The following is a 16,945-nucleotide window of genomic DNA, read 5'->3' as shown; positions in this document are numbered from 1 at the left end:
TTTATCATCGAAAAGAACGAAAAGAAAAACAATTCGATCCTAATCTATCGGAATTAAAAGAGATTTTAACGATTTTAATGAATTTATCATCGAAAAGAACGAAAAGAAAAACAATTCGATCCTAATCTATCGGAATTAAAACAGATTTTAACGATTTTAATGAATTTATCATCGAAAAGAACGAAAAGAAAAACAATTCGATCCTAATCTATCGGAATTAAAAGAGATTTTAACGATTTTAATGAATTTATCATCGAAAAGAACGAAAAGAAAAACAATTCGATCCTAATCTATCGAAATTAAAAGAGATTTTAACGATTTTAATGAATTTATCATCGAAAAGAACGAAAAGAAAAACAATTCGATCCTAATCTATCGGAATTAAAAGAGATTTTAACGATTTTAATGAATTTATCATCGAAAAGAACGAAAAGAAAAACAATTCGATCCTAATCTATCGGAATTAAAAGAGATTTTAACGATTTTAATGAATTTATCATCGAAAAGAACGAAAAGAAAAACAATTCGATCCTAATCTATCGGAATTAAAACAGATTTTAACGATTTTAATGAATTTATCATCGAAAAGAACGAAAAGAAAAACAATTCGATCCTAATCTATCGGAATTAAAAGAGATTTTAACGATTTTAATGAATTTATCATCGAAAAGAACGAAAAGAAAAACAATTCGATCCTAATCTATCGGAATTAAAAGAGATTTTAACGATTTTAATGAATTTATCGTCGAAAAGAACGAAAAGAAAAACAATTCGATCCTAATCTATCGGAATTAAAAGAGATTTTAACGATTTTAATGAATTTATCATCGAAAAGAACGAAAAGAAAAACAATTCGATCCTAATCTATCGGAATTAAAAGAGATTTTAACGATTTTAATGAATTTATCATCGAAAAGAACGAAAAGAAAAACAATTCGATCCTAATCTATCGGAATTAAAAGAGATTTTAACGATTTTAATGAATTTATCATCGAAAAGAACGAAAAGAAAAACAATTCGATCCTAATCTATCGGAATTAAAAGAGATTTTAACGATTTTAATGAATTTATCGTCGAAAAGAACGAAAAGAAAAACAATTCGATCCTAATCTATCGGAATTAAAAGAGATTTTAACGATTTTAATGAATTTATCATCGAAAAGAACGAAAAGAAAAACAATTCGATCCTAATCTATCGGAATTAAAAGAGATTTTAACGATTTTAATGAATTTATCGTCGAAAAGAACGAAAAGAAAAACAATTCGATCCTAATCTATCGGAATTAAAAGAGATTTTAACGATTTTAATGAATTTATCATCGAAAAGAACGAAAAGAAAAACAATTCGATCCTAATCTATCGGAATTAAAACAGATTTTAACGATTTTAATGAATTTATCATCGAAAAGAACGAAAAGAAAAACAATTCGATCCTAATCTATCGGAATTAAAACAGATTTTAACGATTTTAATGAATTTATCATCGAAAAGAACGAAAAGAAAAAACAATTCGATCCTAATCTATCGGAATTAAAAGATTTTAACGATTTTAATGAATTTATCATCGAAAAGAACGAAAAGAAAAACAATTCGATCCTAATCTATCGAAATTAAAAGAGATTTTAACGATTTTAATGAATTTATCATCGAAAAGAACGAAAAGAAAAACAATTCGATCCTAATCTATCGGAATTAAAAGAGATTTTAACGATTTTAATGAATTTATCATCGAAAAGAACGAAAAGAAAAACAATTCGATCCTAATCTATTGGAATTAAAACAGATTTTAACGATTTTAATGAATTTATCATCGAAAAGAACGAAAAGAAAAAACAATTCGATCCTAATCTATCGGAATTAAAACAGATTTTAACGATTTTAATGAATTTATCATCGAAAAGAACGAAAAGAAAAAACAATTCGATCCTAATCTATCGGAATTAAAAGAGATTTTAACGATTTTAATGAATTTATCGTCGAAAAGAACGAAAAGAAAAACAATTCGATCCTAATCTATCGGAATTAAAAGAGATTTTAACGATTTTAATGAATTTATCATCGAAAAGAACGAAAAGAAAAACAATTCGATCCTAATCTATCGGAATTAAAACAGATTTTAACGATTTTAATGAATTTATCATCGAAAAGAACGAAAAGAAAAACAATTCGATCCTAATCTATCGGAATTAAAAGAGATTTTAACGATTTTAATGAATTTATCATCGAAAAGAACGAAAAGAAAAACAATTCGATCCTAATCTATCGGAATTAAAACAGATTTTAACGATTTTAATGAATTTATCATCGAAAAGAACGAAAAGAAAAACAATTCGATCCTAATCTATCGAAATTAAAAGAGATTTTAACGATTTTAATGAATTTATCATCGAAAAGAACGAAAAGAAAAACAATTCGATCCTAATCTATCGAAATTAAAAGAGATTTTAACGATTTTAATGAATTTATCATCGAAAAGAACGAAAAGAAAAACAATTCGATCCTAATCTATCGAAATTAAAAGAGATTTTAACGATTTTAATGAATTTATCATCGAAAAGAACGAAAAGAAAAAACAATTCGATCCTAATCTATCGAAATTAAAAGAGATTTTAACGATTTTAATGAATTTATCATCGAAAAGAACGAAAAGAAAAAACAATTCGATCCTAATCTATCGGAATTAAAACAGATTTTAACGATTTTAATGAATTTATCATCGAAAAGAACGAAAAGAAAAACAATTCGATCCTAATCTATCGAAATTAAAAGAGATTTTAACGATTTTAATGAATTTATCATCGAAAAGAACGAAAAGAAAAACAATTCGATCCTAATCTATCGAAATTAAAAGAGATTTTAACGATTTTAATGAATTTATCATCGAAAAGAACGAAAAGAAAAAACAATTCGATCCTAATCTATCGGAATTAAAACAGATTTTAACGATTTTAATGAATTTATCATCGAAAAGAACGAAAAGAAAAAACAATTCGATCCTAATCTATCGGAATTAAAAGAGATTTTAACGATTTTAATGAATTTATCATCGAAAAGAACGAAAAGAAAAACAATTCGATCCTAATCTATCGGAATTAAAAGAGATTTTAACGATTTTAATGAATTTATCATCGAAAAGAACGAAAAGAAAAACAATTCGATCCTAATCTATCGAAATTAAAAGAGATTTTAACGATTTTAATGAATTTATCATCGAAAAGAACGAAAAGAAAAAACAATTCGATCCTAATCTATCGGAATTAAAAGAGATTTTAACGATTTTAATGAATTTATCGTCGAAAAGAACGAAAAGAAAAACAATTCGATCCTAATCTATCGGAATTAAAAGAGATTTTAACGATTTTAATGAATTTATCATCGAAAAGAACGAAAAGAAAAACAATTCGATCCTAATCTATCGGAATTAAAAGAGATTTTAACGATTTTAATGAATTTATCATCGAAAAGAACGAAAAGAAAAACAATTCGATCCTAATCTATCGGAATTAAAAGAGATTTTAACGATTTTAATGAATTTATCATCGAAAAGAACGAAAAGAAAAAACAATTCGATCCTAATCTATCGGAATTAAAACAGATTTTAACGATTTTAATGAATTTATCATCGAAAAGAACGAAAAGAAAAACAATTCGATCCTAATCTATCGGAATTAAAAGAGATTTTAACGATTTTAATGAATTTATCATCGAAAAGAACGAAAAGAAAAAACAATTCGATCCTAATCTATCGGAATTAAAAGAGATTTTAACGATTTTAATGAATTTATCATCGAAAAGAACGAAAAGAAAAACAATTCGATCCTAATCTATCGGAATTAAAAGAGATTTTAACGATTTTAATGAATTTATCATCGAAAAGAACGAAAAGAAAAACAATTCGATCCTAATCTATCGGAATTAAAACAGATTTTAACGATTTTAATGAATTTATCATCGAAAAGAACGAAAAGAAAAACAATTCGATCCTAATCTATCGGAATTAAAAGAGATTTTAACGATTTTAATGAATTTATCATCGAAAAGAACGAAAAGAAAAACAATTCGATCCTAATCTATCGAAATTAAAAGAGATTTTAACGATTTTAATGAATTTATCATCGAAAAGAACGAAAAGAAAAACAATTCGATCCTAATCTATCGGAATTAAAAGAGATTTTAACGATTTTAATGAATTTATCATCGAAAAGAACGAAAAGAAAAACAATTCGATCCTAATCTATCGGAATTAAAAGAGATTTTAACGATTTTAATGAATTTATCATCGAAAAGAACGAAAAGAAAAACAATTCGATCCTAATCTATCGGAATTAAAACAGATTTTAACGATTTTAATGAATTTATCATCGAAAAGAACGAAAAGAAAAACAATTCGATCCTAATCTATCGGAATTAAAAGAGATTTTAACGATTTTAATGAATTTATCATCGAAAAGAACGAAAAGAAAAACAATTCGATCCTAATCTATCGGAATTAAAAGAGATTTTAACGATTTTAATGAATTTATCGTCGAAAAGAACGAAAAGAAAAACAATTCGATCCTAATCTATCGGAATTAAAAGAGATTTTAACGATTTTAATGAATTTATCATCGAAAAGAACGAAAAGAAAAACAATTCGATCCTAATCTATCGGAATTAAAAGAGATTTTAACGATTTTAATGAATTTATCATCGAAAAGAACGAAAAGAAAAACAATTCGATCCTAATCTATCGGAATTAAAAGAGATTTTAACGATTTTAATGAATTTATCATCGAAAAGAACGAAAAGAAAAACAATTCGATCCTAATCTATCGGAATTAAAAGAGATTTTAACGATTTTAATGAATTTATCGTCGAAAAGAACGAAAAGAAAAACAATTCGATCCTAATCTATCGGAATTAAAAGAGATTTTAACGATTTTAATGAATTTATCATCGAAAAGAACGAAAAGAAAAACAATTCGATCCTAATCTATCGGAATTAAAAGAGATTTTAACGATTTTAATGAATTTATCGTCGAAAAGAACGAAAAGAAAAACAATTCGATCCTAATCTATCGGAATTAAAAGAGATTTTAACGATTTTAATGAATTTATCATCGAAAAGAACGAAAAGAAAAACAATTCGATCCTAATCTATCGGAATTAAAACAGATTTTAACGATTTTAATGAATTTATCATCGAAAAGAACGAAAAGAAAAACAATTCGATCCTAATCTATCGGAATTAAAACAGATTTTAACGATTTTAATGAATTTATCATCGAAAAGAACGAAAAGAAAAAACAATTCGATCCTAATCTATCGGAATTAAAAGATTTTAACGATTTTAATGAATTTATCATCGAAAAGAACGAAAAGAAAAACAATTCGATCCTAATCTATCGAAATTAAAAGAGATTTTAACGATTTTAATGAATTTATCATCGAAAAGAACGAAAAGAAAAACAATTCGATCCTAATCTATCGGAATTAAAAGAGATTTTAACGATTTTAATGAATTTATCATCGAAAAGAACGAAAAGAAAAACAATTCGATCCTAATCTATTGGAATTAAAACAGATTTTAACGATTTTAATGAATTTATCATCGAAAAGAACGAAAAGAAAAAACAATTCGATCCTAATCTATCGGAATTAAAACAGATTTTAACGATTTTAATGAATTTATTTCGAAAAGAACGAAAAGAAAAAACAATTCGATCCTAATCTATCGGAATTAACAAGAGATTTTAACGATTTAATGAATTTATCGTCGAAAAGAACGAAAAGAAAAACAATTCGATCCTAATCTATCGGAATTAAAAGAGATTTTTAACGATTTTAATGAATTTATCATCGAAAAGAACGAAAAGAAAAACAATTCGATCCTAATCTATCGGAATTAAAACAGATTTTAACGATTTTAATGAATTTATCATCGAAAAGAACGAAAAGAAAAACAATTCGATCCTAATCTATCGGAATTAAAAGAGATTTTAACGATTTTAATGAATTTATCATCGAAAAGAACGAAAAGAAAAACAATTCGATCCTAATCTATCGGAATTAAAACAGATTTTAACGATTTTAATGAATTTATCATCGAAAAGAACGAAAAGAAAAAACAATTCGATCCTAATCTATCGGAATTAAAACAGATTTTAACGATTTTAATGAATTTATCATCGAAAAGAACGAAAAGAAAAAACAATTCGATCCTAATCTATCGGAATTAAAACAGATTTTAACGATTTTAATGAATTTATCATCGAAAAGAACGAAAAGAAAAACAATTCGATCCTAATCTATCGAAATTAAAAGAGATTTTAACGATTTTAATGAATTTATCATCGAAAAGAACGAAAAGAAAAAACAATTCGATCCTAATCTATCGGAATTAAAAGATTTTAACGATTTTAATGAATTTATCATCGAAAAGAACGAAAAGAAAAACAATTCGATCCTAATCTATCGGAATTAAAACAGATTTTAACGATTTTAATGAATTTATCATCGAAAAGAACGAAAAGAAAAACAATTCGATCCTAATCTATCGGAATTAAAAGAGATTTTAACGATTTTAATGAATTTATCATCGAAAAGAACGAAAAGAAAAACAATTCGATCCTAATCTATCGGAATTAAAAGAGATTTTAACGATTTTAATGAATTTATCATCGAAAAGAACGAAAAGAAAAACAATTCGATCCTAATCTATCGGAATTAAAAGAGATTTTAACGATTTTAATGAATTTATCATCGAAAAGAACGAAAAGAAAAACAATTCGATCCTAATCTATCGGAATTAAAAGAGATTTTAACGATTTTAATGAATTTATCATCGAAAAGAACGAAAAGAAAAACAATTCGATCCTAATCTATCGGAATTAAAAGAGATTTTAACGATTTTAATGAATTTATCATCGAAAAGAACGAAAAGAAAAACAATTCGATCCTAATCTATCGGAATTAAAAGAGATTTTAACGATTTTAATGAATTTATCGTCGAAAAGAACGAAAAGAAAAACAATTCGATCCTAATCTATCGGAATTAAAAGAGATTTTAACGATTTTAATGAATTTATCATCGAAAAGAACGAAAAGAAAAACAATTCGATCCTAATCTATCGGAATTAAAAGAGATTTTAACGATTTTAATGAATTTATCGTCGAAAAGAACGAAAAGAAAAACAATTCGATCCTAATCTATCGGAATTAAAAGAGATTTTAACGATTTTAATGAATTTATCATCGAAAAGAACGAAAAGAAAAACAATTCGATCCTAATCTATCGGAATTAAAAGAGATTTTAACGATTTTAATGAATTTATCATCGAAAAGAACGAAAAGAAAAACAATTCGATCCTAATCTATCGGAATTAAAAGAGATTTTAACGATTTTAATGAATTTATCATCGAAAAGAACGAAAAGAAAAACAATTCGATCCTAATCTATCGGAATTAAAAGAGATTTTAACGATTTTAATGAATTTATCGTCGAAAAGAACGAAAAGAAAAACAATTCGATCCTAATCTATCGGAATTAAAAGAGATTTTAACGATTTTAATGAATTTATCATCGAAAAGAACGAAAAGAAAAACAATTCGATCCTAATCTATCGGAATTAAAAGAGATTTTAACGATTTTAATGAATTTATCATCGAAAAGAACGAAAAGAAAAACAATTCGATCCTAATCTATCGGAATTAAAACAGATTTTAACGATTTTAATGAATTTATCATCGAAAAGAACGAAAAGAAAAACAATTCGATCCTAATCTATCGGAATTAAAACAGATTTTAACGATTTTAATGAATTTATCATCGAAAAGAACGAAAAGAAAAACAATTCGATCCTAATCTATCGGAATTAAAAGAGATTTTAACGATTTTAATGAATTTATCATCGAAAAGAACGAAAAGAAAAACAATTCGATCCTAATCTATCGGAATTAAAAGAGATTTTAACGATTTTAATGAATTTATCATCGAAAAGAACGAAAAGAAAAACAATTCGATCCTAATCTATCGGAATTAAAAGAGATTTTAACGATTTTAATGAATTTATCATCGAAAAGAACGAAAAGAAAAAACAATTCGATCCTAATCTATCGGAATTAAAACAGATTTTAACGATTTTAATGAATTTATCATCGAAAAGAACGAAAAGAAAAACAATTCGATCCTAATCTATCGGAATTAAAAGAGATTTTAACGATTTTAATGAATTTATCATCGAAAAGAACGAAAAGAAAAACAATTCGATCCTAATCTATCGGAATTAAAACAGATTTTAACGATTTTAATGAATTTATCATCGAAAAGAACGAAAAGAAAAACAATTCGATCCTAATCTATCGGAATTAAAACAGATTTTAACGATTTTAATGAATTTATCATCGAAAAGAACGAAAAGAAAAACAATTCGATCCTAATCTATCGGAATTAAAAGAGATTTTAACGATTTTAATGAATTTATCATCGAAAAGAACGAAAAGAAAAACAATTCGATCCTAATCTATCGGAATTAAAACAGATTTTAACGATTTTAATGAATTTATCATCGAAAAGAACGAAAAGAAAAACAATTCGATCCTAATCTATCGGAATTAAAAGAGATTTTAACGATTTTAATGAATTTATCATCGAAAAGAACGAAAAGAAAAACAATTCGATCCTAATCTATCGGAATTAAAACAGATTTTAACGATTTTAATGAATTTATCATCGAAAAGAACGAAAAGAAAAACAATTCGATCCTAATCTATCGGAATTAAAACAGATTTTAACGATTTTAATGAATTTATCATCGAAAAGAACGAAAAGAAAAACAATTCGATCCTAATCTATCGGAATTAAAAGAGATTTTAACGATTTTAATGAATTTATCATCGAAAAGAACGAAAAGAAAAACAATTCGATCCTAATCTATCGGAATTAAAAGAGATTTTAACGATTTTAATGAATTTATCATCGAAAAGAACGAAAAGAAAAACAATTCGATCCTAATCTATCGGAATTAAAAGAGATTTTAACGATTTTAATGAATTTATCATCGAAAAGAACGAAAAGAAAAAACAATTCGATCCTAATCTATCGGAATTAAAACAGATTTTAACGATTTTAATGAATTTATCATCGAAAAGAACGAAAAGAAAAACAATTCGATCCTAATCTATCGGAATTAAAAGAGATTTTAACGATTTTAATGAATTTATCATCGAAAAGAACGAAAAGAAAAACAATTCGATCCTAATCTATCGGAATTAAAAGAGATTTTAACGATTTTAATGAATTTATCATCGAAAAGAACGAAAAGAAAAACAATTCGATCCTAATCTATCGGAATTAAAAGAGATTTTAACGATTTTAATGAATTTATCATCGAAAAGAACGAAAAGAAAAACAATTCGATCCTAATCTATCGGAATTAAAAGAGATTTTAACGATTTTAATGAATTTATCATCGAAAAGAACGAAAAGAAAAACAATTCGATCCTAATCTATCGGAATTAAAAGAGATTTTAACGATTTTAATGAATTTATCATCGAAAAGAACGAAAAGAAAAACAATTCGATCCTAATCTATCGGAATTAAAAGAGATTTTAACGATTTTAATGAATTTATCATCGAAAAGAACGAAAAGAAAAACAATTCGATCCTAATCTATCGGAATTAAAAGAGATTTTAACGATTTTAATGAATTTATCGTCGAAAAGAACGAAAAGAAAAACAATTCGATCCTAATCTATCGGAATTAAAAGAGATTTTAACGATTTTAATGAATTTATCATCGAAAAGAACGAAAAGAAAAACAATTCGATCCTAATCTATCGGAATTAAAAGAGATTTTAACGATTTTAATGAATTTATCGTCGAAAAGAACGAAAAGAAAAACAATTCGATCCTAATCTATCGGAATTAAAAGAGATTTTAACGATTTTAATGAATTTATCATCGAAAAGAACGAAAAGAAAAACAATTCGATCCTAATCTATCGGAATTAAAACAGATTTTAACGATTTTAATGAATTTATCATCGAAAAGAACGAAAAGAAAAACAATTCGATCCTAATCTATCGGAATTAAAACAGATTTTAACGATTTTAATGAATTTATCATCGAAAAGAACGAAAAGAAAAAACAATTCGATCCTAATCTATCGGAATTAAAACAGATTTTAACGATTTTAATGAATTTATCATCGAAAAGAACGAAAAGAAAAACAATTCGATCCTAATCTATCGAAATTAAAAGAGATTTTAACGATTTTAATGAATTTATCATCGAAAAGAACGAAAAGAAAAACAATTCGATCCTAATCTATCGGAATTAAAAGAGATTTTAACGATTTTAATGAATTTATCATCGAAAAGAACGAAAAGAAAAACAATTCGATCCTAATCTATCGGAATTAAAAGAGATTTTAACGATTTTAATGAATTTATCATCGAAAAGAACGAAAAGAAAAACAATTCGATCCTAATCTATCGGAATTAAAAGAGATTTTAACGATTTTAATGAATTTATCATCGAAAAGAACGAAAAGAAAAACAATTCGATCCTAATCTATCGAAATTAAAAGAGATTTTAACGATTTTAATGAATTTATCATCGAAAAGAACGAAAAGAAAAAACAATTCGATCCTAATCTATCGGAATTAAAAGAGATTTTAACGATTTTAATGAATTTATCATCGAAAAGAACGAAAAGAAAAAACAATTCGATCCTAATCTATCGGAATTAAAAGAGATTTTAACGATTTTAATGAATTTATCATCGAAAAGAACGAAAAGAAAAACAATTCGATCCTAATCTATCGGAATTAAAAGAGATTTTAACGATTTTAATGAATTTATCATCGAAAAGAACGAAAAGAAAAACAATTCGATCCTAATCTATCGGAATTAAAACAGATTTTAACGATTTTAATGAATTTATCATCGAAAAGAACGAAAAGAAAAACAATTCGATCCTAATCTATCGAAATTAAAAGAGATTTTAACGATTTTAATGAATTTATCATCGAAAAGAACGAAAAGAAAAAACAATTCGATCCTAATCTATCGGAATTAAAAGATTTTAACGATTTTAATGAATTTATCATCGAAAAGAACGAAAAGAAAAACAATTCGATCCTAATCTATCGAAATTAAAAGAGATTTTAACGATTTTAATGAATTTATCATCGAAAAGAACGAAAAGAAAAACAATTCGATCCTAATCTATCGGAATTAAAAGAGATTTTAACGATTTTAATGAATTTATCATCGAAAAGAACGAAAAGAAAAACAATTCGATCCTAATCTATCGGAATTAAAACAGATTTTAACGATTTTAATGAATTTATCATCGAAAAGAACGAAAAGAAAAAACAATTCGATCCTTATCTATCGGAATTAAAACAGATTTTAACGATTTTAATGAATTTATCATCGAAAAGAACGAAAAGAAAAAACAATTCGATCCTAATCTATCGGAATTAAAAGAGATTTTAACGATTTTAATGAATTTATCGTCGAAAAGAACGAAAAGAAAAACAATTCGATCCTAATCTATCGGAATTAAAAGAGATTTTAACGATTTTAATGAATTTATCATCGAAAAGAACGAAAAGAAAAACAATTCGATCCTAATCTATCGGAATTAAAACAGATTTTAACGATTTTAATGAATTTATCATCGAAAAGAACGAAAAGAAAAACAATTCGATCCTAATCTATCGGAATTAAAAGAGATTTTAACGATTTTAATGAATTTATCATCGAAAAGAACGAAAAGAAAAACAATTCGATCCTAATCTATCGGAATTAAAACAGATTTTAACGATTTTAATGAATTTATCATCGAAAAGAACGAAAAGAAAAAACAATTCGATCCTAATCTATCGGAATTAAAACAGATTTTAACGATTTTAATGAATTTATCATCGAAAAGAACGAAAAGAAAAACAATTCGATCCTAATCTATCGAAATTAAAAGAGATTTTAACGATTTTAATGAATTTATCATCGAAAAGAACGAAAAGAAAAACAATTCGATCCTAATCTATCGGAATTAAAAGAGATTTTAACGATTTTAATGAATTTATCATCGAAAAGAACGAAAAGAAAAAACAATTCGATCCTAATCTATCGGAATTAAAAGATTTTAACGATTTTAATGAATTTATCATCGAAAAGAACGAAAAGAAAAACAATTCGATCCTAATCTATCGGAATTAAAACAGATTTTAACGATTTTAATGAATTTATCATCGAAAAGAACGAAAAGAAAAACAATTCGATCCTAATCTATCGGAATTAAAAGAGATTTTAACGATTTTAATGAATTTATCATCGAAAAGAACGAAAAGAAAAACAATTCGATCCTAATCTATCGGAATTAAAAGAGATTTTAACGATTTTAATGAATTTATCGTCGAAAAGAACGAAAAGAAAAACAATTCGATCCTAATCTATCGGAATTAAAAGAGATTTTAACGATTTTAATGAATTTATCATCGAAAAGAACGAAAAGAAAAACAATTCGATCCTAATCTATCGGAATTAAAAGAGATTTTAACGATTTTAATGAATTTATCATCGAAAAGAACGAAAAGAAAAAACAATTCGATCCTAATCTATCGGAATTAAAACAGATTTTAACGATTTTAATGAATTTATCATCGAAAAGAACGAAAAGAAAAACAATTCGATCCTAATCTATCGAAATTAAAAGAGATTTTAACGATTTTAATGAATTTATCATCGAAAAGAACGAAAAGAAAAACAATTCGATCCTAATCTATCGGAATTAAAAGAGATTTTAACGATTTTAATGAATTTATCATCGAAAAGAACGAAAAGAAAAAACAATTCGATCCTAATCTATCGGAATTAAAAGATTTTAACGATTTTAATGAATTTATCATCGAAAAGAACGAAAAGAAAAACAATTCGATCCTAATCTATCGGAATTAAAACAGATTTTAACGATTTTAATGAATTTATCATCGAAAAGAACGAAAAGAAAAACAATTCGATCCTAATCTATCGGAATTAAAAGAGATTTTAACGATTTTAATGAATTTATCATCGAAAAGAACGAAAAGAAAAACAATTCGATCCTAATCTATCGGAATTAAAAGAGATTTTAACGATTTTAATGAATTTATCGTCGAAAAGAACGAAAAGAAAAACAATTCGATCCTAATCTATCGGAATTAAAAGAGATTTTAACGATTTTAATGAATTTATCATCGAAAAGAACGAAAAGAAAAACAATTCGATCCTAATCTATCGGAATTAAAAGAGATTTTAACGATTTTAATGAATTTATCATCGAAAAGAACGAAAAGAAAAACAATTCGATCCTAATCTATCGGAATTAAAAGAGATTTTAACGATTTTAATGAATTTATCATCGAAAAGAACGAAAAGAAAAACAATTCGATCCTAATCTATCGGAATTAAAAGAGATTTTAACGATTTTAATGAATTTATCGTCGAAAAGAACGAAAAGAAAAACAATTCGATCCTAATCTATCGGAATTAAAAGAGATTTTAACGATTTTAATGAATTTATCATCGAAAAGAACGAAAAGAAAAACAATTCGATCCTAATCTATCGGAATTAAAAGAGATTTTAACGATTTTAATGAATTTATCGTCGAAAAGAACGAAAAGAAAAACAATTCGATCCTAATCTATCGGAATTAAAAGAGATTTTAACGATTTTAATGAATTTATCATCGAAAAGAACGAAAAGAAAAACAATTCGATCCTAATCTATCGGAATTAAAACAGATTTTAACGATTTTAATGAATTTATCGTCGAAAAGAACGAAAAGAAAAACAATTCGATCCTAATCTATCGGAATTAAAAGAGATTTTAACGATTTTAATGAATTTATCATCGAAAAGAACGAAAAGAAAAAACAATTCGATCCTAATCTATCGGAATTAAAACAGATTTTAACGATTTTAATGAATTTATCATCGAAAAGAACGAAAAGAAAAAACAATTCGATCCTAATCTATCGGAATTAAAACAGATTTTAACGATTTTAATGAATTTATCGTCGAAAAGAACGAAAAGAAAAACAATTCGATCCTAATCTATCGGAATTAAAACAGATTTTAACGATTTTAATGAATTTATCATCGAAAAGAACGAAAAGAAAAACAATTCGATCCTAATCTATCGGAATTAAAACAGATTTTAACGATTTTAATGAATTTATCGTCGAAAAGAACGAAAAGAAAAACAATTCGATCCTAATCTATCGGAATTAAAACAGATTTTAACGATTTTAATGAATTTATCGTCGAAAAGAACGAAAAGAAAAACAATTCGATCCTAATCTATCGGAATTAAAAGAGATTTTAACGATTTTAATGAATTTATCATCGAAAAGAACGAAAAGAAAAAACAATTCGATCCTAATCTATCGGAATTAAAACAGATTTTAACGATTTTAATGAATTTATCATCGAAAAGAACGAAAAGAAAAAACAATTCGATCCTAATCTATCGGAATTAAAACAGATTTTAACGATTTTAATGAATTTATCGTCGAAAAGAACGAAAAGAAAAACAATTCGATCCTAATCTATCGGAATTAAAACAGATTTTAACGATTTTAATGAATTTATCATCGAAAAGAACGAAAAGAAAAACAATTCGATCCTAATCTATCGGAATTAAAAGAGATTTTAACGATTTTAATGAATTTATCATCGAAAAGAACGAAAAGAAAAACAATTCGATCCTAATCTATCGGAATTAAAACAGATTTTAACGATTTTAATGAATTTATCATCGAAAAGAACGAAAAGAAAAAACAATTCGATCCTAATCTATCGGAATTAAAACAGATTTTAACGATTTTAATGAATTTATCGTCGAAAAGAACGAAAAGAAAAACAATTCGATCCTAATCTATCGGAATTAAAACAGATTTTAACGATTTTAATGAATTTATCATCGAAAAGAACGAAAAGAAAAAACAATTCGATCCTAATCTATCGGAATTAAAACAGATTTTAACGATTTTAATGAATTTATCGTCGAAAAGAACGAAAAGAAAAACAATTCGATCCTAATCTATCGGAATTAAAACAGATTTTAACGATTTTAATGAATTTATCGTCGAAAAGAACGAAAAGAAAAACAATTCGATCCTAATCTATCGGAATTAAAAGAGATTTTAACGATTTTAATGAATTTATCATCGAAAAGAACGAAAAGAAAAAACAATTCGATCCTAATCTATCGGAATTAAAACAGATTTTAACGATTTTAATGAATTTATCATCGAAAAGAACGAAAAGAAAAAACAATTCGATCCTAATCTATCGGAATTAAAACAGATTTTAACGATTTTAATGAATTTATCGTCGAAAAGAACGAAAAGAAAAACAATTCGATCCTAATCTATCGGAATTAAAAGAGATTTTAACGATTTTAATGAATTTATCATCGAAAAGAACGAAAAGAAAAACAATTCGATCCTAATCTATCGGAATTAAAAGAGATTTTAACGATTTTAATGAATTTATCATCGAAAAGAACGAAAAGAAAAACAATTCGATCCTAATCTATCGGAATTAAAAGAGATTTTAACGATTTTAATGAATTTATCGTCGAAAAGAACGAAAAGAAAAACAATTCGATCCTAATCTATCGGAATTAAAAGAGATTTTAACGATTTTAATGAATTTATCATCGAAAAGAACGAAAAGAAAAACAATTCGATCCTAATCTATCGGAATTAAAAGAGATTTTAACGATTTTAATGAATTTATCGTCGAAAAGAACGAAAAGAAAAACAATTCGATCCTAATCTATCGGAATTAAAAGAGATTTTAACGATTTTAATGAATTTATCATCGAAAAGAACGAAAAGAAAAACAATTCGATCCTAATCTATCGGAATTAAAACAGATTTTAACGATTTTAATGAATTTATCGTCGAAAAGAACGAAAAGAAAAACAATTCGATCCTAATCTATCGGAATTAAAAGAGATTTTAACGATTTTAATGAATTTATCATCGAAAAGAACGAAAAGAAAAAACAATTCGATCCTAATCTATCGGAATTAAAACAGATTTTAACGATTTTAATGAATTTATCATCGAAAAGAACGAAAAGAAAAAACAATTCGATCCTAATCTATCGGAATTAAAAGAGATTTTAACGATTTTAATGAATTTATCATCGAAAAGAACGAAAAGAAAAACAATTCGATCCTAATCTATCGGAATTAAAAGAGATTTTAACGATTTTAATGAATTTATCATCGAAAAGAACGAAAAGAAAAACAATTCGATCCTAATCTATCGGAATTAAAAGAGATTTTAACGATTTTAATGAATTTATCATCGAAAAGAACGAAAAGAAAAACAATTCGATCCTAATCTATCGGAATTAAAAGAGATTTTAACGATTTTAATGAATTTATCATCGAAAAGAACGAAAAGAAAAACAATTCGATCCTAATCTATCGGAATTAAAACAGACTTTAACGATTTTGATGAATTTATCGTCGAAAGGAATTTCTGTACAATTAGTACTACCCCCTTACTGTCAAGTGGTAGTTTTCACATTAGATCTACAGAAAAACATTACAAGGAAAGATGAAAAATTGTAGATTGGTGAAAAACAGAACTGAAGCTTAAAATATATGAAGCTGCATCAATATTAAATGAGAAATACTACAAAATTTTTGAAAAAGAAAACACAAAGTGAATATAGAGTTCAACACTTATAATATTAATTATAAAATTGCTAAAAGAAATTTAGAATATTAATATACAATGAAAAAGGATTAAAAAAATAATAAATGAAATAATATTGGTAAAGAGGAACGTTTCAGTCCGGGCCTGAGCTATAACGCCCATGTGTAAGAGAGAGAGTTCTGTGTCCTTCTCTAGGCACTTCCTTCAAAAAAATTAATGGCGCCCACGTTTGGGCGC

This window comes from Diorhabda sublineata, chromosome 8, assembly GCF_026230105.1.
Source record: "Diorhabda sublineata isolate icDioSubl1.1 chromosome 8, icDioSubl1.1, whole genome shotgun sequence".
Classification (NCBI taxonomy): domain Eukaryota; kingdom Metazoa; phylum Arthropoda; class Insecta; order Coleoptera; family Chrysomelidae; genus Diorhabda; species Diorhabda sublineata.
This window is presented reverse-complemented; position numbering follows the sequence as displayed.